Source organism: Pseudophryne corroboree, unplaced genomic scaffold, assembly GCF_028390025.1.
Source record: "Pseudophryne corroboree isolate aPseCor3 unplaced genomic scaffold, aPseCor3.hap2 scaffold_737, whole genome shotgun sequence".
Taxonomy (NCBI): Eukaryota; Metazoa; Chordata; class Amphibia; order Anura; family Myobatrachidae; genus Pseudophryne; species Pseudophryne corroboree.
This window is the reverse complement of record NW_026970318.1, coordinates 84,652-102,819: the sequence shown is the minus strand read 5'-3', so window position 1 is coordinate 102,819 and position 18,168 is coordinate 84,652. Positions and strand designations below refer to the sequence as shown.

Here is an 18,168-nt window from a genome sequence, read left to right as displayed (position 1 = left end):
CGTGAAAAATTACAACTCGTAAAAAAGTGCTAAAAAAAAACAGACCTTTTTTTTTTATTCGTGATTGGATAGGCATGCACGGATCCATGAGATCCGTGCATGTATATCAGTGGGAAGGGGTGGGAAAGTCCTTATTTTTAAAAAAAAAATTGCGTGGGGTCCCCCCTCCTAAGCATAACCAGCCTCGGGCTCTTTGAGCCGATCCTGGTTGCAGAAATATGGGGAAAAAAATGACAGGGGTTCCCCCATATTTAAGCAACCAGCATCGGGCTCTGCGCCTGGTCCTGGTCCCAAAAATACGGGGGACAAAAAGAGTAGGGGTCCCCCGTATTTTTAAAACCAGCACCGGGCTCCACTAGCTGGACAGATAATGCCACAGCCGGGGGTCACTTTTATATAGTGCCCTGCGGCCGTGGCATCAAAAATCCAACTAGTCACCCCTGGCCGGGGTACCCTGGGGGAGTGGGGACCCCTTCAATCAAGGGGTCCCCCCCCCCAGCCACCCAAGGGCCAGGGGTGAAGCCCGAGGCTGTCCCCCCCCATCCAATGGGCTGCGGATGGGGAGGCTGATAGCCTTTGTTGTAAAAGAAAAGATATTGTTTTTAGTAGCAGTACTACAAGGCTCAGCAAGCCTCCCCCGCATGCTGGTACTTGGAGAACCACAAGTACCAGCATGCGACGGAAAAACGGGCCCGCTGGTACCTGTAGTACTACTACTAAAAAAATACCCAAAAAAAGACAAGACACACACACCGTGAAAGTATAATTTTATTACATACATACACACATACATACATACTTACCTTAAGTTCCCACGCAGGTCGGTCCTCTTCTCCAGTAGAATCCAAGGGGTACCTGTTGAAGAAATTATACTCACGAGATCCAGGGGTCCAGGCTCCTCGGCAAATCCAGGGGTAATCCACGTACTTGACAAAAAAAACAAAACGGTGTCCCGACCACGAACTGAAAGGGGACCCATGTTTGCACATGGGTCACCTTTCCACGAATGCCAGAAACCCACTTTGACTTCTGTCTAAGTGGGTTTCTTCAGCCAATCAGGGAGTGCCACGTTGTAGCACTCTCCTGATCAGCTGTGTGGTCCTGTCCTCACTGACAGGCAGCACACGGCAGTGTTACAATGTAGCGCCTATGCGCTACATTGTAACCAATGATGGGAACTTTCTGCTCAGCGGTGACGTCACTGGGGGGGGGACCCCTTGATTGAAGGGGTCCCCACTCCCCCAGTGTACCCCGGCCAGGAGTGACTAGTTGGATTTTTGATGCCACGGCCGCAGGGCACTATATCAAAGTGACCCCCGGCTGTGGCATTATCTGTCCAGCTAGTGGAGCCCGGTGCTGGTTTTAAAAATACGGGGGACCCCTACTCTTTTTGTCCCCCGTATTTTTGGGACCAGGACCAGGCGCAGAGCCCGATGCTGGTTGCTTAAATATGGGGGAACCCCTGTCATTTTTTTCCCCATATTTTTGCAACCAGGATCGGCTCAAAGAGCCCGAGGCTGGTTATGCTTAGGAGGGGGGACCCCATGCATTTTTTTTAATTATTTTACAGTGTTTAATTTAAAAAAATAAATAAATAAACCCCAGCACGGATCACACAGATCCGGCCGAGATTGATTGTAAAAAAAGTCGGCAGTGTTTTGCTAATCACTGCCGTAAAAATAGGTAAAAAACCACGAATGACATCGACATCGGAACAAAAGAAAAACCCGAATACGACAGCTTAGTAAATCCATCGTAATCAATTCAAAAAGTTGCAATTTTACACTGTCGATGTCATTCGTGATTGAACTTTGACCTGAAACGGGAAAATACGAATCTTAGTAAATGTACCCCCCAGAGTGCAATGGGTGAGCCTTGCCCTGGGAGAAGCACCTTCCTGATCATAGTATCTCACCTGGCAGGTAAGTAGGAGTTGGTCTAGAGCTGGGGAGGGTCGCTGCTCGGGCACCCCCCTTTCAAGTGAAGGAGATCCAACTGAGGCAGCACAAGGGAACTCTCGAAAGAAGAACAAGGCTAGAGGAAGATCTGAGACAAAGAAATCTGACTTTTACCAGAGCTGACCAGAGGAAAGCACAAACACAGTCCCCCACTACCACAAATAATGCAGTCGAGTTTCCCACAATTGGGGAAATCACAGGGGTCAGCATACCCAGAATGCAATGAATGAAACTCACCCTGGGAGAACAATCTTCATGACCATGGCATCTCCTATGCAAAATAAGTATGATTTGGGATAGGGCTGGGGAGGGCCGCTGCTCAGGCACATCTCTGTCAAGTAAAGGAGATTCAACTGAGGCAGCACAAGGGAACTCTCATCTGGGGACAACAACTGCAGGGAGAACACATATTTTCAGATGAACATGGGAGGGCAGAAGGCTGTCTAATATTGAAGCACCCCCAAACAACAAACCAAATGCAACAACTAGTACAAGCATTCCTGGGGGAAGGTCTGCAGAAGACGGATTTGCATACGGTGATGTCATCCAAGCAGTGGGCCAAAGTTGTCTGGAACCCTCATCTGCATATGAAAAGAGAAAAGGGGTATGCAGGGCATGGCGGCCTTTTGCGGCGCTTGGATGACCCCTAGTTCGCATTAAACACCCCCACCCTCCTTCGGTGTGGGGCTCATGTTGGCCATGCCCCAGCCCCTGAAGCATTCAAGCTGATTTCTTGCAGCAGCTGGGCACTGTAACAGCTCCAGAGCTGCTCTGTAAGGCAAGTAAAAAGGTGTGGGCCCTGCAGCACTACCTGTAGTTTGCATTGTGCATTGGAAGGCACAAAGTAAGCAGACGGGAGGAGAAGTCAGGATAGTGCACAAGGGTATAGAAGGGAGGGGCTCAAGAAAAAAGAAGTGGAAACAGACAGCAAACTAGGCTGGAGAGAGACCTGAGACAAAGAGATCTGAATTATACGAGATCCGACCAGGGGAAACACAAATTATGCAGTCAAGTTTCCCACATTTGCGGAAATCGCAGGAGCAGCACACCAAGAGTGCAATGGGTGAGCCTTGCCCTGGGAGAAGCAACTTCATGATCATAGTATCTCACCTGGCAGGTAAGTAGGAGTTGGGCTAGAGCTGGGGAGGGTCGCTGCTCGGGCACCCCCCTGTCAAGTGAAGGAAATCCAACTGAGGAAGCACAAGGGAACTCTCGAAAGAAGAACAAGGCTAGAGGAAGATCTGAGACAAAGAAATCTGACTTTTACCAGAGCTGACCAGAGGAAAGCACAAACACAGTCCTCCACTACCACAAATAATGCAGTCGAGTTTCCCACATTTGGGGAAATCATAGGGGTCAGCATACCCAGAATGCAATGAATGAACCTCACCCTGGGAGATCAATCTTCATGACCATGGTATCTCCTATGCAAAATAAGTATGATTTGGGATAGGGCTGGGGAGGGCCGCTGCTCAGGCACAACTCTGTCAAGTAAAGGAGATTCAACTGAGGCAGCACAAGGGAACTCTCATCTGGGGACAACAACTGCAGGGAGAACACATATTTTCAGATGAACATGGGAGGGCAGAAGGCTGCCTAATACTGAAGCACCCCCAAACAACAAACCAAATGCAACAACTAGTGCAAGCATTCCTGGGGGAAGGCCTGCAGCAGATGGATTTGCATATGGTGATGTCATCCAAGCAGTGAGTCAAAGTTGGCTTCAACCCTCGTCTGCATATGAAAAGAGAAAAGGGGCATGCAGGGCATGGCGGCCTTTTGCGGCGCTTGGATGACCCCTAGTTCGCATTAAACACCTCCACCCTCCTTCGGTGTGGGGCTCATGTTGGCTATGCCCCAGCCCCTGAAGCATTCAAGCTGATTTCTTGCAGCAGCTGGGCACTGTAACAGCTCCAGAGCTGCTCTGTAAGGCAAATAAAAGGGTGTGGGCCCTGCAGCACTACCTGTAGTTTGCATTGTGCGTTGGAAGGCACAAATTAAGCAGACGGGAGAAGTCAGGATAGTGCGCAAGGGCATAGAAGGGAGCGGCTCAAGAAAAGAGAAGTGGAAACAGACAGCAAACTAAGCTGGAGAGAGACCTGAGACAAAGAGATCTGAATTATACGAGAGCCGACCAGGGGAAACACAAATTATGCAGTCAAGTTTCCCACATTTGGGGAAATCGCAGGAGCAGCACACCCAGAGTGAAATGGGTGAGCCTTGCCCTGGGAGAAGCACCTTCATGATCATAGTATCTCACCTAGCAGGTAAGTAGGAGTTGGGCTAGAGCTGGGGAGGGTCGCTGCTCGGGCACCCCCCTGTCAAGTGAAGGAGATACAACTGAGGCAGCACAAGGAAACTCTCGAAAGAAGAACAAGGCTAGAGGAAGATCTGAGACAAATAAATCTGACTTTTACCAGAGCTGACCAGAGGAAAGAACAAACACAGTCCCCCACTACCACAAATAATGCAGTCGAGTTTCCCACATTTGGGGAAATCATAGGGGTCAGCATACCCAGAATGCAATGAATGAACCTCACCCTGGGAGAACAATCTTCATGACCATGGTATCTCCTATGCAAAATAAGTATGATTTGGGATAGGGCTGGGGAGGGCCGCTGCTCAGGCACATCTCTGTCAAGTAAAGGAGATTCAACTGAGGCAGCACAAGGGAACTCTCATCTGGGGACAACAACTGCAGGGAGAACACATATTTTCAGATGAACATGGGAGGGCAGAAGGCTGCCTAATACTGAAGCACCCCCAAACAACAAACCAAATGCAACAACTAGTGCAAGCATTCCTGGGGGAAGGCCTGCAGCAGATGGACTTGCATATGGTGATGTCATCCAAGCAGTGGGTCAAAGTTGGCATAAACCCTCGTCTGCATATGAAAAGAGAAAAGGGGCGTGCAGGGCATGGCGGCCTTTTGCGGCGCTTGGATGACCCCTAGTTCACATTAAACACCTCCACCCTCCTTCGGTGTGGGGCTCATGTTGGCTATGCCCCAGCCCCTGAAGCATTCAAGCTGATTTCTTGCAGAAGCTGGGCTCTGTAACAGCTCCAGAGCTGCTCTGTAAGGCAAATAAAAGGTTGTGGGACCTGCAGCACTACCTGTAGTTCGCACTGTGCGTTGGAAGGCACAAAGTAAGCAGACGGGAGAAGTCAGGATAGTGCGCAAGGGCATAAAAGGGAACGGCTCAAGAAAAGAGAAGTGGAAACAGACAGCAAACTAGGCTGGAGAGAGACCTGATGCAAAGAGATCTGAATTATACGAGAGCCGACCAGAGGAAACACAAATAATGCAGTCAAGTGTCCCACATTTTGGGAAATCACAGGAGCAGCACACCTAGAGTGCAATGGGTGAGCCTTGCCCTGGGAGAAGCACCTTCCTGATCATAGTATCTCACCTGGCAGGTAAGTAGGAGTTGGGCTAGAGCTGGGGAGGGTCGCTGCTCGGGCACCCCCCTGTCAAGTGAAGGAGATCCAACTGAGGCAGCACAAGGGAACTCTCGAAAGAAGAACAAGGCTAGAGGAAGATCTGAGACAAAGAAATCTGACTTTTACCAGAGTTGACCAGAGGAAAGCACAAACACAGTCCCCCACTACCACAAATAATGCAGTCGAGTTTCCCACAATTGGGGAAATCACAGGGGTCAGCATACCCAGAATGCAATGAATGAAACTCACCCTGGGAGAACAATCTTCATGACCATGGCATCTCCTATGCAAAATAAGTATGATTTGGGATAGGGCTGGGGAGGGCCGCTGCTCAGGCACATCTCTGTCAAGTAAAGGAGATTCAACTGAGGCAGCACAAGGGAACTCTCATCTGGGGACAACAACTGCAGGGAGAACACATATTTTCAGATGAACATGGGAGGGCAGAAGGCTGTCTAATATTGAAGCACCCCCAAACAACAAACCAAATGCAACAACTAGTACAAGCATTCCTGGGGGAAGGTCTGCAGAAGACGGATTTGCATACGGTGATGTCATCCAAGCAGTGGGCCAAAGTTGTCTGGAACCCTCATCTGCATATGAAAAGAGAAAAGGGGTATGCAGGGCATGGCGGCCTTTTGCGGCGCTTGGATGACCCCTAGTTCGCATTAAACACCCCCACCCTCCTTCGGTGTGGGGCTCATGTTGGCCATGCCCCAGCCCCTGAAGCATTCAAGCTGATTTCTTGCAGCAGCTGGGCACTGTAACAGCTCCAGAGCTGCTCTGTAAGGCAAGTAAAAGGGTGTGGGCCCTGCAGCACTACCTGTAGTTCGTATTGTTCATTGTAAGGCACAAAGTAAGCAGACGGGAGGAGAAGTCAGGATAGTGCACAAGGGTATAGAAGGGAGGGGCTCAAGAAAAAAGAAGTGGAAACAGACAGCAAACTAGGCTGGAGATAGACCTGAGACAAAGAGATCTGAATTATACGAGAGCCGACCAGAGGAAACACAAATTATGCGGTCAAGTGTCCCACATTTGGGGAAATCACAGGAGCAGCACACCCAGAGTGCAATGGGTGAGCCTTGCCCTGGGAGAAGCACCTTCCTGATCATAGTATCTCACCTGGCAGGTAAGTATGAGATGGGCTAGAGCTGGGGAGGGTCGCTGCTCGGGCACCCCCCTGTCAAGTGAAGGAGATCCAACTGAGGCAGCACAAGGGAACTCTCGAAAGAAGAACAAGGCTAGAGGAAGATCTGAGACAAAGAAATCTGACTTTTACCAGAGCTGACCAGAGGAAAGCACAAACACAGTCCTCCACTACCACAAATAATGCAGTCGAGTTTCCCACATTTGGGGAAATCATAGGGGTCAGCATACCCAGAATGCAATGAATGAACCTCACCCTGGGAGATCAATCTTCATGACCATGGTATCTCCTATGCAAAATAAGTATGATTTGGGATAGGGCTGGGGAGGGCCGCTGCTCAGGCACATCTCTGTCAAGTAAAGGAGATTCAACTGAGGCAGCACAAGGGAACTCTCATCTGGGGACAACAACTGCAGGGAGAACACATATTTTCAGATGAACATGGGAGGGCAGAAGGCTGCCTAATACTGAAGCACCCCCAAAAAAACAAACCAAATGCAACAACTAGTACAAGCATTCCTGGGGGAAGGTCTGCAGAAGACGGATTTGCATACAGTGATGTCATCCAAGCAGTGGGCCAAAGTTGGCTGGAACCCTCATCTACATATGAAAAGAGAAAAGGGGTATGCAGGGCATGGCGGCCTTTTGCGGCGCTTGGATGACCCCTAGTTCGCATTAAACACCCCCACCCTCCTTCGGTGTGGGGCTCATGTTGGCCATGCCCCAGCCCCTGAAGCATTCAAGCTGATTTCTTGCAGCAGCTGGGCACTGTAACAGCTCCAGAGCTGCTCTGTAAGGCAAGTAAAAAGGTATGGGCCCTGCAGCACTACCTGTAGTTTGCATTGTGCATTGGAAGGCACAAAGTAAGCAGACGGGAGGAGAAGTCAGGATAGTGCACAAGGGTATAGAAGGGAGGGGCTCAAGAAAAATGAAGTGGAAACAGACAGCAAACTAGGCTGGAGAGAGACCTGAGACAAAGAGATCTGAATCATATGAGAGCCGACCAGGGGAAACACAAATTATGCAGTCAAGTTTCCCACATTTGCGGAAATCGCAGGGGCAGCACACCCAGAGTGCAATGGGTGAGCCTTGCCCTGGGAGAAGCAACTTCATGATCATAGTATCTCACCTGGCAGGTAAGTAAGAGTTGGGCTAGAGCTGGGGAGGGTCGCTGCTCGGGCACCCCCCTGTCAAGTGAAGGAAATCCAACTGAGGCAGCACAAGGGAACTCTCGAAAGAAGAACAAGGCTAGAGGAAGATCTGAGACAAAGAAATCTGACTTTTACCAGAGTTGACCAGAGGAAAGCACAAACACAGTCCCCCACTACCACAAATAATGCAGTCGAGTTTCCCACAATTGGGGAAATCACAGGGGTCAGCATACCCAGAATGCAATGAATGAAACTCACCCTGGGAGAACAATCTTCATGACCATGGCATCTCCTATGCAAAATAAGTATGATTTGGGATAGGGCTGGGGAGGGCCGCTGCTCAGGCACATCTCTGTCAAGTAAAGGAGATTCAACTGAGGCAGCACAAGGGAACTCTCATCTGGGGACAACAACTGCAGGGAGAACACATATTTTCAGATGAACATGGGAGGGCAGAAGGCTGTCTAATATTGAAGCACCCCCAAACAACAAACCAAATGCAACAACTAGTACAAGCATTCCTGGGGGAAGGTCTGCAGAAGACGGATTTGCATACGGTGATGTCATCCAAGCAGTGGGCCAAAGTTGTCTGGAACCCTCATCTGCATATGAAAAGAGAAAAGGGGTATGCAGGGCATGGCGGCCTTTTGCGGCGCTTGGATGACCCCTAGTTCGCATTAAACACCCCCACCCTCCTTCGGTGTGGGGCTCATGTTGGCCATGCCCCAGCCCCTGAAGCATTCAAGCTGATTTCTTGCAGCAGCTGGGCACTGTAACAGCTCCAGAGCTGCTCTGTAAGGCAAGTAAAAGGGTGTGGGCCCTGCAGCACTACCTGTAGTTCGTATTGTTCATTGTAAGGCACAAAGTAAGCAGACGGGAGGAGAAGTCAGGATAGTGCACAAGGGTATAGAAGGGAGGGGCTCAAGAAAAAAGAAGTGGAAACAGACAGCAAACTAGGCTGGAGATAGACCTGAGACAAAGAGATCTGAATTATACGAGAGCCGACCAGAGGAAACACAAATTATGCGGTCAAGTGTCCCACATTTGGGGAAATCACAGGAGCAGCACACCCAGAGTGCAATGGGTGAGCCTTGCCCTGGGAGAAGCACCTTCCTGATCATAGTATCTCACCTGGCAGGTAAGTATGAGATGGGCTAGAGCTGGGGAGGGTCGCTGCTCGGGCACCCCCCTGTCAAGTGAAGGAGATCCAACTGAGGCAGCACAAGGGAACTCTCGAAAGAAGAACAAGGCTAGAGGAAGATCTGAGACAAAGAAATCTGACTTTTACCAGAGCTGACCAGAGGAAAGCACAAACACAGTCCTCCACTACCACAAATAATGCAGTCGAGTTTCCCACATTTGGGGAAATCATAGGGGTCAGCATACCCAGAATGCAATGAATGAACCTCACCCTGGGAGATCAATCTTCATGACCATGGTATCTCCTATGCAAAATAAGTATGATTTGGGATAGGGCTGGGGAGGGCCGCTGCTCAGGCACATCTCTGTCAAGTAAAGGAGATTCAACTGAGGCAGCACAAGGGAACTCTCATCTGGGGACAACAACTGCAGGGAGAACACATATTTTCAGATGAACATGGGAGGGCAGAAGGCTGCCTAATACTGAAGCACCCCCAAAAAAACAAACCAAATGCAACAACTAGTACAAGCATTCCTGGGGGAAGGTCTGCAGAAGACGGATTTGCATACAGTGATGTCATCCAAGCAGTGGGCCAAAGTTGGCTGGAACCCTCATCTACATATGAAAAGAGAAAAGGGGTATGCAGGGCATGGCGGCCTTTTGCGGCGCTTGGATGACCCCTAGTTCGCATTAAACACCCCCACCCTCCTTCGGTGTGGGGCTCATGTTGGCCATGCCCCAGCCCCTGAAGCATTCAAGCTGATTTCTTGCAGCAGCTGGGCACTGTAACAGCTCCAGAGCTGCTCTGTAAGGCAAGTAAAAAGGTATGGGCCCTGCAGCACTACCTGTAGTTTGCATTGTGCATTGGAAGGCACAAAGTAAGCAGACGGGAGGAGAAGTCAGGATAGTGCACAAGGGTATAGAAGGGAGGGGCTCAAGAAAAATGAAGTGGAAACAGACAGCAAACTAGGCTGGAGAGAGACCTGAGACAAAGAGATCTGAATCATATGAGAGCCGACCAGGGGAAACACAAATTATGCAGTCAAGTTTCCCACATTTGCGGAAATCGCAGGGGCAGCACACCCAGAGTGCAATGGGTGAGCCTTGCCCTGGGAGAAGCAACTTCATGATCATAGTATCTCACCTGGCAGGTAAGTAAGAGTTGGGCTAGAGCTGGGGAGGGTCGCTGCTCGGGCACCCCCCTGTCAAGTGAAGGAAATCCAACTGAGGCAGCACAAGGGAACTCTCGAAAGAAGAACAAGGCTAGAGGAAAATCTGAGACAAAGAAATCTGACTTTTACCAGAGCTGACCAGAGGAAAGCACAAACACAGTCCCCCACTACCACAAATAATGCAGTCGAGTTTCCCACATTTGGGGAAATCACAGGGGTCAGCATACCCAGAATGCAATGAATGAACCTCACCCTGGGAGAACAATCTTCATGACCATGGTATCTCCTATGCAAAATAAGTATGATTTGGGATCAGTGGCGTAACTAGAAATTTTTCTCCCCCACGCCAAAAAATTCTTTGGCGCTCCCCACAATTGGCACTATTAAAGGGATAAATGTGCGCGCGCCGCAAAATAGGGTGTGTGGCTTCGTTGGGATGGGCGTGGCTTTACTGTTCCAGTGGGACCTGTTTGACAAGTGGTCCGGATCCCACCTACACACGCACCGGAGGATAATCCTGTCTTCCAAGACCAGAATCTCACTCCATTGGTGGCTGCACAGTTCTCACCTCCTAGAGGGGCGAAGGTTCGGGATCCAGGACTGGATCCTAGGGACCATGGATGCAACCCTCCGAGGCTGGGGAGCAGTCACACAGGGGGAAAACGTCCAAGGAAGATGGTCAAGTCGGGAAAGTTGTCTCCACATAAATGTTCTGGAGTTAAGGGCCATTTAATAACTGCAGACACAGTACGCACTGGGACGGGTGCCCAGCATCCTCTACGGACTAAGAGAAAAGGATTTACCGGTAGGTATTAAAATCCTATTTTCTCTAACGTCCTAGAGGATGCTGGGGACTCCGTAAGGACCATGGGGATAGACGGGCTCCGCAGGAGACATGGGCACTTTAAGAAAGACTTTAGTTCTGGGTGTGCACTGGCTCCTCCCTCTATGCCCCTCCTCCATACCTCAGTTTGATACTGTGCCCAGTGGAGACTGGGTGCTTTTCAGGAGCTCTCCTGAGATTTCTGACAGAAAGTATTTTGTTAGGTTTTTAATTTTCAGGGAGCACTGCTGGCAACAGACTCCCTGCATCGAGGGACTGAGGGGGGAGAAGCAGCCCTACTCTCCGAGTTGCAAGGTCCTGCTTCTTAAGCTACTGGACACCATTAGCTCCAAAGGGATTAGCTCCAAAGGGATTGGTACGCAGGATCTCACCCTCGCCGTCCGTCCCCCTCGCAGAGCCGGAAGATAGAAGCCGGGTGAGTATGAGAAGAAAAGAAGACTTCAGAGGCGGCAGAGGACTTCATGATCTTCATTGAGGTAACGCACAGCACTGCAGCTGTGCGCCATTGCTCCCATACACCTCACATACTCCGGTCACTGTAAGGGTGCAGGGCGCAGGGGGGGCGCCCTGGGCTGCAATATAAACCTCTTTTTGGCAAAAATATAACATATATACAGCTGGGCACTGTATATATGTATGAGCCCCCGCCAATTGTGCAGTTTAAACGGGACAGAAGCCCGCCGCCGAGGGGGCGGGGCTTCTCCCTCAGCACTCACCAGCGCCATTTTTTCTCCAAAGCACCGCTGAGAGGAAGCTCCCCGGACTCTCCCCTGCTTATACCACGGTAGACAAGAGGGTTGAAAAGAGAGGGGGGGGGGCACATAATTCGGCGCAAATTACATACAGCAGCGCTACTGTGCAAACATTAAGTTACTGTGCTATTCCTGGGTTATATAGCGCTGGGGTATGTGCTGGCATACTCTCTCTCTGTCTCTCCAAAGGGCCTTGTGGGGGAAATGTTTTCAGTAAAAGTATTCCCTGTGTGTGTGGTGTGTCGGTACGCGTGTGTCGACATGTCTGAGGAAGAAGGCTATATTAGAGAGGAGCGGGAGCAAATGAACGTGGTGTCTCTGCCGACACCTGATTGGATGGATATGTGGAATGTTTTAAATGCTAGTGTAAACTCATTGCACAAAAGATTAGACAAGGCTGAAGCTTTGCGACAGTCAGGGTCTCAACCCATGCCTGATCCTATGTCGCAGGGACTGTCAGGGTCTCATAAGCGCCCACTATCCAGATTGTTGACACAGATACCGACACGGATTCTGACTCCAGTGTCGATTACGATGATGCAAAGTAACAGCCAAAATTGGCAAAATACATTTGATATATGATTATGGCAATAAAAAATGTTTTGCACATCACAGAGGAGCCCCCTATCCCTGACAAGAGGGTACATATGTACAAGATAAAGAAGCCTGAGGTAACCTTTCTCCCCTCACACGAGCTGAACGAGTTATGTGAAAAAGCTTGGGAATCCCCTGCAGATTTCCAAAAGGATTCTTATGGCGTATCCTTTCCCATCAACGGATAGGTTACGATGGGAATCCTCCCCTTGGGTGGACAAAGCATTAACACGCTTATCCAAGAAGGTAGCCCTCCCGTCCCAGGATACGGCTTCCCTCAAAGAGTCTGCTGACCGCAAACAGGAGATTACCCTGAAGTCCATTTATACACATTCAGGTACCTTACTCAGACCGGCAATTGCGTCGGCCTGGGTGTGTAGTGCTGTAGCGGCATGGACGGATACCCTAGATAAGGCTACTATTTTATTGCCCCTGGGGCATATAAGAGATGCTGTCCTATATATGTGTGTATGCAAACTACAGGTGGTGCTGCAGGGCTCACACCCTTTTACTTGTCTTGTAGAGCAACTCTGGAGCTGTTACTGGGTCCAGCTGCTGCAAGAAATCAGCTTGAATGCTTCAGGGGCTTGGGCATGGCCAACATGAGCCCCACACTGATGGGGGTGTATAAAGCGATCTAGGGGTCATCCAAGCGCAACCCCACAAAGGCCGCCATGCCCTGCGTGACCATTTTCTCTTTTCATATGCAGACGAGGGTTGCAGCCAACTATGCCCATTGCTTGGATGACATCACCATATGCGAATCCATCTGCTGCAGGCCTTCCCCCAGGAATGCTTGCACTAGTTGTTGCATTTGGTTTGTTGTTTGGGGGGTGCTTCAGTATTAGGCAGCCTTCTGCCCTCCCACATTCGTCTGAAAATGTGTTCTCCCTGCAGTTGTTGTCCCCAGATGAGAGTTCCCTTGTGCTGCCTCAGTTGAATCTCCTTTACTTGACGGAGGTGTGCCTGAGCAGCGGCCCTCCCCAGCCCTATCTCAAATCATACTTATTTTGCATAGGTGATACCATGGTCATGAAGATTGTTTTCCCAGGGTGAGGTTCATTCATTGCATTCTGGGTATGCTGACCTCTGTGATTTCCCCAAATGTGGGAAACTCGACTGCATAATTTGTGGTAGGGGGGGGACTGCATTTGTGCTTTCCCCTGGTTGGCTCTGGTATAATTCAGATCTCTTTGTCTCAGGTCTCTCTCCAGCCTAGTTTGCTGTCTGTTTCCACTTCTCTTTTCTTGAGCCCCTCCCTTCTATGCCCTTGCGCACTATCCTGACTTCTCCCGTCTGCTTACTTTGTGCCTTCCAACGCACAATGCGAACTACAGGTAGTGCTGCAGGGCCCACGCCCTTTTACTTGCCTTACAGAGCAGCTCTGGAGCTGTTACAGTGCCCAGCTGCTGCAAGAAATCAGCTTGAATGCTTCAGGGGCAGGGGCATGGCCAACATGAGCCCCACACCGAAGGAGGGTGGGGGTGTTCAATGCGAACTAGGGGTCATCCAAGCGCCCCTTTTCTCTTTTCATATGCAGATGAGGGTTCCAGCCAACTTTGGCCCACTGCTTGGATGACATCACCGTATGCAAATCCGTCTGCTGCAGACCTTTCCCCAGGAATGCTTGTACTAGTTGTTGCATATGGTTTGATGTTTGTGGGTGCTTCAGTATTAGGCAGCCTTCCGCCCTCTCATGTTTATCTGAAAATATGTGGTCTCCCTGCAGTTGTTGTCCCCAGACAAGAGTTTTCTTGTGCTTCCTCAGTTGAATCTCCTTAACTTGACGGGGGTGTGCCCGAGCAGCCGCCCTCCACAGCCCTATCTCAACACATGCTTTTCTTGCGTATGAGATCTCTTGATCATGAAGATAGTTCTCACAGGGTGAGGTTCATCCATTACATTTTAAAGTAGGAAGGTACAAATTACATATTCAAATTACATATATGTGCTGGATTCAAATGTTTTCCCCCCTTCCTTTCTCAATTGTGCCCATCAGCAGCTATTCTAATGTTGCTGCCAATGGGTGTGACACATTCATTTCTTCTGTGGGGTACACTGGACTCCACAAGGATTCACATTGGGGTGTAGAGTAGGATCTTGATCTGAGGCACCAACAGGCTCAAAGCTTTTGACTGTTCCCAAGATGCTCAGCGCCCCCTCCTCTATAACCTCGCTTCCATGAACAGGGAGCTCAGTTTGTAGTTGGTGCCTTCAGTAGCAGGCCACTTAACAGGGGGCTGCCTCAGGCAGCCTATTCTTAGCTATTAATTTTGACAAGAAAAGAAGAACTTTTTTTTATAAGAATCTACAAGGGCTGCAGCAGGCTAGGTCTAATAGACATCTTTACTGCAGCTCCATCACTCCCAGCGGCGCAGTATACTCCCGTGCCCTGGTTGCTGGGTCACTGCAGTGGAGGCTCCGGTTTCTTCCTAAGGTCAGTCACACACACACCGCCCTCCGGGATCACGAGGCCGCTGATGAAAGGGAGGTAAGGTACTTCTGTGCCCGCACTATACCGTGATCCAGCGTGGCTGTAGGGGGCGGGCCATGTGCGCACTGGCGTGGACACTGATTACTGGGCAGCCGCTACACTAGCCACCAGGGACAGTTAAGGAGCACAGCTCTGGGGGGTTTTCTCTTATATTAACCCCATTTTGTACTACCCGCAGTGCATTGTGATAGGTAATAGAGCCTGATTCAGGTTGGATTGCAATCGCAATAAGCAATCCAACTGCAAAAATTGCTAAGAGCATACGCATGCGCCTGCATTTTCTGCGGCACCCCGCAGATAATGCGATCGCCTCTGACTGTCAATCGGTGCTGGGGGGGGGTCAGCAACACTCCATTTCTAAGTCGGAGATGGAGCGGTGCGTGGGCAGGGCTTCAAAATGGGGTCGGCAACGGAGAAACAGGAGGCGTGGTCAGAGCGGCTGCATGACATCACATGCAGCAGCTGCGATCACAAAAATGGTGGCGGCTTCCTGCGCACACATACAGTCTGCACCAACTGGAGGCTAACCCATTTTTTATGATCACGCTGAACTGCACTGCGACTGCAATTTCAGCGTGGTCAAGAAGGGAGGCGGCATGCTGGGTGGCCCCAGCATGTGAACCAAAGGATTGCAAATTCTGTTACTTAGCGGAATTTGCAATCCTTACTGAATTAGGCCCATTGATTACAACATTTATTTGTAAATATTTGAAGTTTTTCTTCACGGACTAACACAAAAGATGCTTGGGGCTGCTAACACATGGGTAAGCCACGTAAAGCTTTCCATGGGTCAGTGGCATCACAATGGGGTTGCGGCCCACACCCGAGTGTCACCCGCCAAGGGGGGTGACACCAAAGTGCCGGCTCCTCTTCAGTGACAGAATATGGGTGTTTCACTGTGACATTACGTGCAACACCCAGTTTCTGTCACTGTGCAGGAGCCAGCACCACTTACACACTAGTCCCCGGGTGCAGCCCCCAACCCCTGGGATACCCGGAGCAACAAAATGGAGATTCAGGCCAACAGGCCACACCCCTACCTATGAGACCATGCCTCCTTTTTACCATTGCGCTGCTTATCTGCGCGCACTGCATTACAATCTCCCTCGCTGCCTCTCTGGGTGTCACCAATGATAGTGACACCTTTGCCATGCTTGTAGCAGCTGGTCCTAAGATCTACGCCTCCAGCCCTGAGTGTTTGCCCTTGTGACTTGTTGATCATCATAGCGAAGCAGATTCTTACAGAAAACTGCAGGGGCTTAGATTGAAAAGAAAAACATTGACGAACCCATCATTTCAGCAACAGGGTCTGCCACACGGCTGACTGAAATGACTGGGTGGTTTGGGCCCCCACCAAAAAAGAAGCAATCAATCTCTCCTTGCACAAACTGGCTCTACAGAGGCAAGATGTCCACCTCATCATCCTCCGATTCCTCACCCCTTTCACTGTGTACATCGCCCTCCTCACAGATTATTAATTCGTCCCCACTGGAATCCACCATCTCAGATCCCTGTGTACTTTCTGGAGGCAATTGCTGGTGAATGTCTCCACGGAGGAATTGATTATAATTCATTTTGATGATCATCATCTTCTCCACATTTTCTGGAAGTAACCTCGTACACCGATTGCTGACAAGGTGAGCGGCTGCACTAAACACTCTTTTGGAGTACACACTGGAGGGAGGGCAACTTAGGTAGAATAAAGCCAGTTTGTGCAAGGGCCTCCAAATTGCCTCTTTTTCCTGCCAGTATACATACGGACTGTCTGACGTGCCTACCTGGATGCGGTCACTCATATAATCCTCCACCATTCTTTCAAAGGTGACAGAATCATATGCAGTGACAGTAGACGACATGTCAGTAATCGTTGCCAGGTCCTTCAGTACGGACCAGATATCAGCACTCACTCCAGACTGCCCTGCATCACCGCCAGCGGGTGGGCTCGGAATTCTTAGCCTTTTCCTAGCACCCCCAGTTGCGGGAGAATGTGAAGGAGGAGCTGTTGACGGGTCACGTTCCGCTTGACTTGACAATTTTCTCACCAGCAGGTCTTTGAACCTCTGCAGACTTGTGTCTGCCGGAAAGAGAGATACAATGTAGGTTTTAAATCTAGGATCGAGTACGGTGGCCAAAATGTATTGCTCTGATTTCAACAGATTGAATCCTGGTTAAGCGAATTAAGGGCTCCATCCACAAGTCCCACATGCCTAGCGGAATCGCTCTGTTTTAGCTCCTCCTTCAATGTCTCCAACTTCTTCTGCAAAAGCCTGATGAGGGGAATGACCTGACTCAGGCTGGCAGTGTCTGAACTGACTTCACGTGTGGCAAGTTCAAAGGGTTGCAGAACCTTGCACAACGTTGAAATCATTCTCCACTGCGCTTGAGTCAGGTGCATTCCCCCTACTTTGCCTATATCGTGAGTAGATGTATAGGCTTGAATGGCCTTTTGCTGCTCCTCCATCCTCTGAAGCATATAGAGGGTTGAATTCCACCTCGTTACCACCTCTTGCTTCAGAGGATGGCAGGGCAGGTTCAGGAATGTTTGGTGGTGCTCCAGTCTTCGGCACGCGGTGGCTGAATGCAGAAAGTGGCCCGCAATTCTTCGGGCCACCGACAGCATCTCTTGCATGCCCCTGTCATTTTTTAAATAATTCTGCACCACCAAATTCAATGTATGTGCAAAACATGGGACGTGCTGGAATTTGCCCAGATGTAATGTACGCACAATATTGGTGGCGTTGTCCGATGTCACAAATCCCCAGGAGAGTTCAATTGGGGTAAGCCATTCTGCGATGATGTTCCTCAGTTTCCGTAAGAGGTTGTCAGCTGTGTGCCTCTTATGGAAAGCGGTGATACAAAGCGTACCCTGCCTAGGAACGAGTTGGCATTTGCGAGATGCTGCTACTGGTGCCGCCGCTGCTGTTCTTGCTGCGGGAGGCAATACATCTACCCAGTGGGCTGTCACAGTCATATAGCCCTGAGTCTGCCCTGCTCCACTTAACCACGGACATGTGGACTAGTGGACATTGGGTACAACTGCATTTTTTAGGACACTGGTGACTCTTTTTTGAGGTCTGTGTACATTTTCGGTATCGCCTGCCTAGAGAAATGGAACCTAGATGGCATTTGGTACCGGGGACACAGTACCTCAATCAAGTCTCTAGTTGCCTCTGAATTAACGATGGATACCGGAACCACGTCTCTCACCACCCAGGCTGACAAGACCTGAGTTATCCGCTTTGCAGCAGGATGACTGCTGTGATATTTCATCTTCCTCGCAAAGGACTGTTGGACAGTCAATTGCCTACTGGAAGTAGTACAAGTGGTCTTCCGACTTCCCCTCTGGGATGACGATCGACTCCCAGCAGCAACAACAGCAGCGCCAGCAGCAGTAGGCGTTACACTCAAGGATGCATCGGTGGAATCCCAGGCAGGAGAGGACTCGTCAGACGTGCCAGTGACATGGCCTGCAGG

General features: G+C 50.0%; 14 non-coding genes and 2 pseudogenes across 14 annotated transcripts; 1 reads left to right on the top strand and 15 right to left on the bottom strand.

The window, feature by feature from the left end:
* Positions 1–2,082: 2,082 nt before the first annotated feature.
* Positions 2,083–2,246, bottom strand: LOC135040251 (U1 spliceosomal RNA). Its single transcript, XR_010234187.1, has one exon. It is a non-coding gene; the product is annotated as a U1 spliceosomal RNA (small nuclear RNA).
* Positions 2,247–2,920: 674 nt separating this feature from the next.
* Positions 2,921–3,083, bottom strand: LOC135040266 (U1 spliceosomal RNA). The gene has a single exon (XR_010234198.1). It is a non-coding gene; the product is annotated as a U1 spliceosomal RNA (small nuclear RNA).
* A 152-nt stretch (positions 3,084–3,235) lies between these two features.
* LOC135040247 (U1 spliceosomal RNA) lies at positions 3,236–3,399 on the bottom strand. The gene has a single exon (XR_010234183.1). It is a non-coding gene; the product is annotated as a U1 spliceosomal RNA (small nuclear RNA).
* Positions 3,400–4,070: 671 nt separating this feature from the next.
* LOC135040261 (U1 spliceosomal RNA) lies at positions 4,071–4,233 on the bottom strand. Its single transcript, XR_010234195.1, has one exon. It is a non-coding gene; the product is annotated as a U1 spliceosomal RNA (small nuclear RNA).
* A 152-nt stretch (positions 4,234–4,385) lies between these two features.
* On the bottom strand, positions 4,386–4,549 carry LOC135040243 (U1 spliceosomal RNA). The gene has a single exon (XR_010234179.1). It is a non-coding gene; the product is annotated as a U1 spliceosomal RNA (small nuclear RNA).
* Positions 4,550–5,220: 671 nt separating this feature from the next.
* On the bottom strand, positions 5,221–5,383 carry LOC135040265 (U1 spliceosomal RNA). Its single transcript, XR_010234197.1, has one exon. It is a non-coding gene; the product is annotated as a U1 spliceosomal RNA (small nuclear RNA).
* A 152-nt stretch (positions 5,384–5,535) lies between these two features.
* LOC135040250 (U1 spliceosomal RNA) lies at positions 5,536–5,699 on the bottom strand. Its single transcript, XR_010234186.1, has one exon. It is a non-coding gene; the product is annotated as a U1 spliceosomal RNA (small nuclear RNA).
* A 674-nt stretch (positions 5,700–6,373) lies between these two features.
* Positions 6,374–6,536, bottom strand: LOC135040255 (U1 spliceosomal RNA). The gene has a single exon (XR_010234191.1). It is a non-coding gene; the product is annotated as a U1 spliceosomal RNA (small nuclear RNA).
* Positions 6,537–6,688: 152 nt separating this feature from the next.
* On the bottom strand, positions 6,689–6,852 carry LOC135040246 (U1 spliceosomal RNA). The gene has a single exon (XR_010234182.1). It is a non-coding gene; the product is annotated as a U1 spliceosomal RNA (small nuclear RNA).
* A 696-nt stretch (positions 6,853–7,548) lies between these two features.
* Positions 7,549–7,690, bottom strand: LOC135040264 (U1 spliceosomal RNA; annotated as a pseudogene).
* A 152-nt stretch (positions 7,691–7,842) lies between these two features.
* LOC135040249 (U1 spliceosomal RNA) lies at positions 7,843–8,006 on the bottom strand. The gene has a single exon (XR_010234185.1). It is a non-coding gene; the product is annotated as a U1 spliceosomal RNA (small nuclear RNA).
* Positions 8,007–8,680: 674 nt separating this feature from the next.
* Positions 8,681–8,843, bottom strand: LOC135040254 (U1 spliceosomal RNA). Its single transcript, XR_010234190.1, has one exon. It is a non-coding gene; the product is annotated as a U1 spliceosomal RNA (small nuclear RNA).
* Positions 8,844–8,995: 152 nt separating this feature from the next.
* LOC135040245 (U1 spliceosomal RNA) lies at positions 8,996–9,159 on the bottom strand. Its single transcript, XR_010234181.1, has one exon. It is a non-coding gene; the product is annotated as a U1 spliceosomal RNA (small nuclear RNA).
* A 696-nt stretch (positions 9,160–9,855) lies between these two features.
* On the bottom strand, positions 9,856–9,997 carry LOC135040263 (U1 spliceosomal RNA; annotated as a pseudogene).
* Positions 9,998–10,149: 152 nt separating this feature from the next.
* Positions 10,150–10,313, bottom strand: LOC135040237 (U1 spliceosomal RNA). The gene has a single exon (XR_010234174.1). It is a non-coding gene; the product is annotated as a U1 spliceosomal RNA (small nuclear RNA).
* A 2,888-nt stretch (positions 10,314–13,201) lies between these two features.
* On the top strand, positions 13,202–13,366 carry LOC135040236 (U1 spliceosomal RNA). The gene has a single exon (XR_010234173.1). It is a non-coding gene; the product is annotated as a U1 spliceosomal RNA (small nuclear RNA).
* Positions 13,367–18,168: the final 4,802 nt, after the last annotated feature.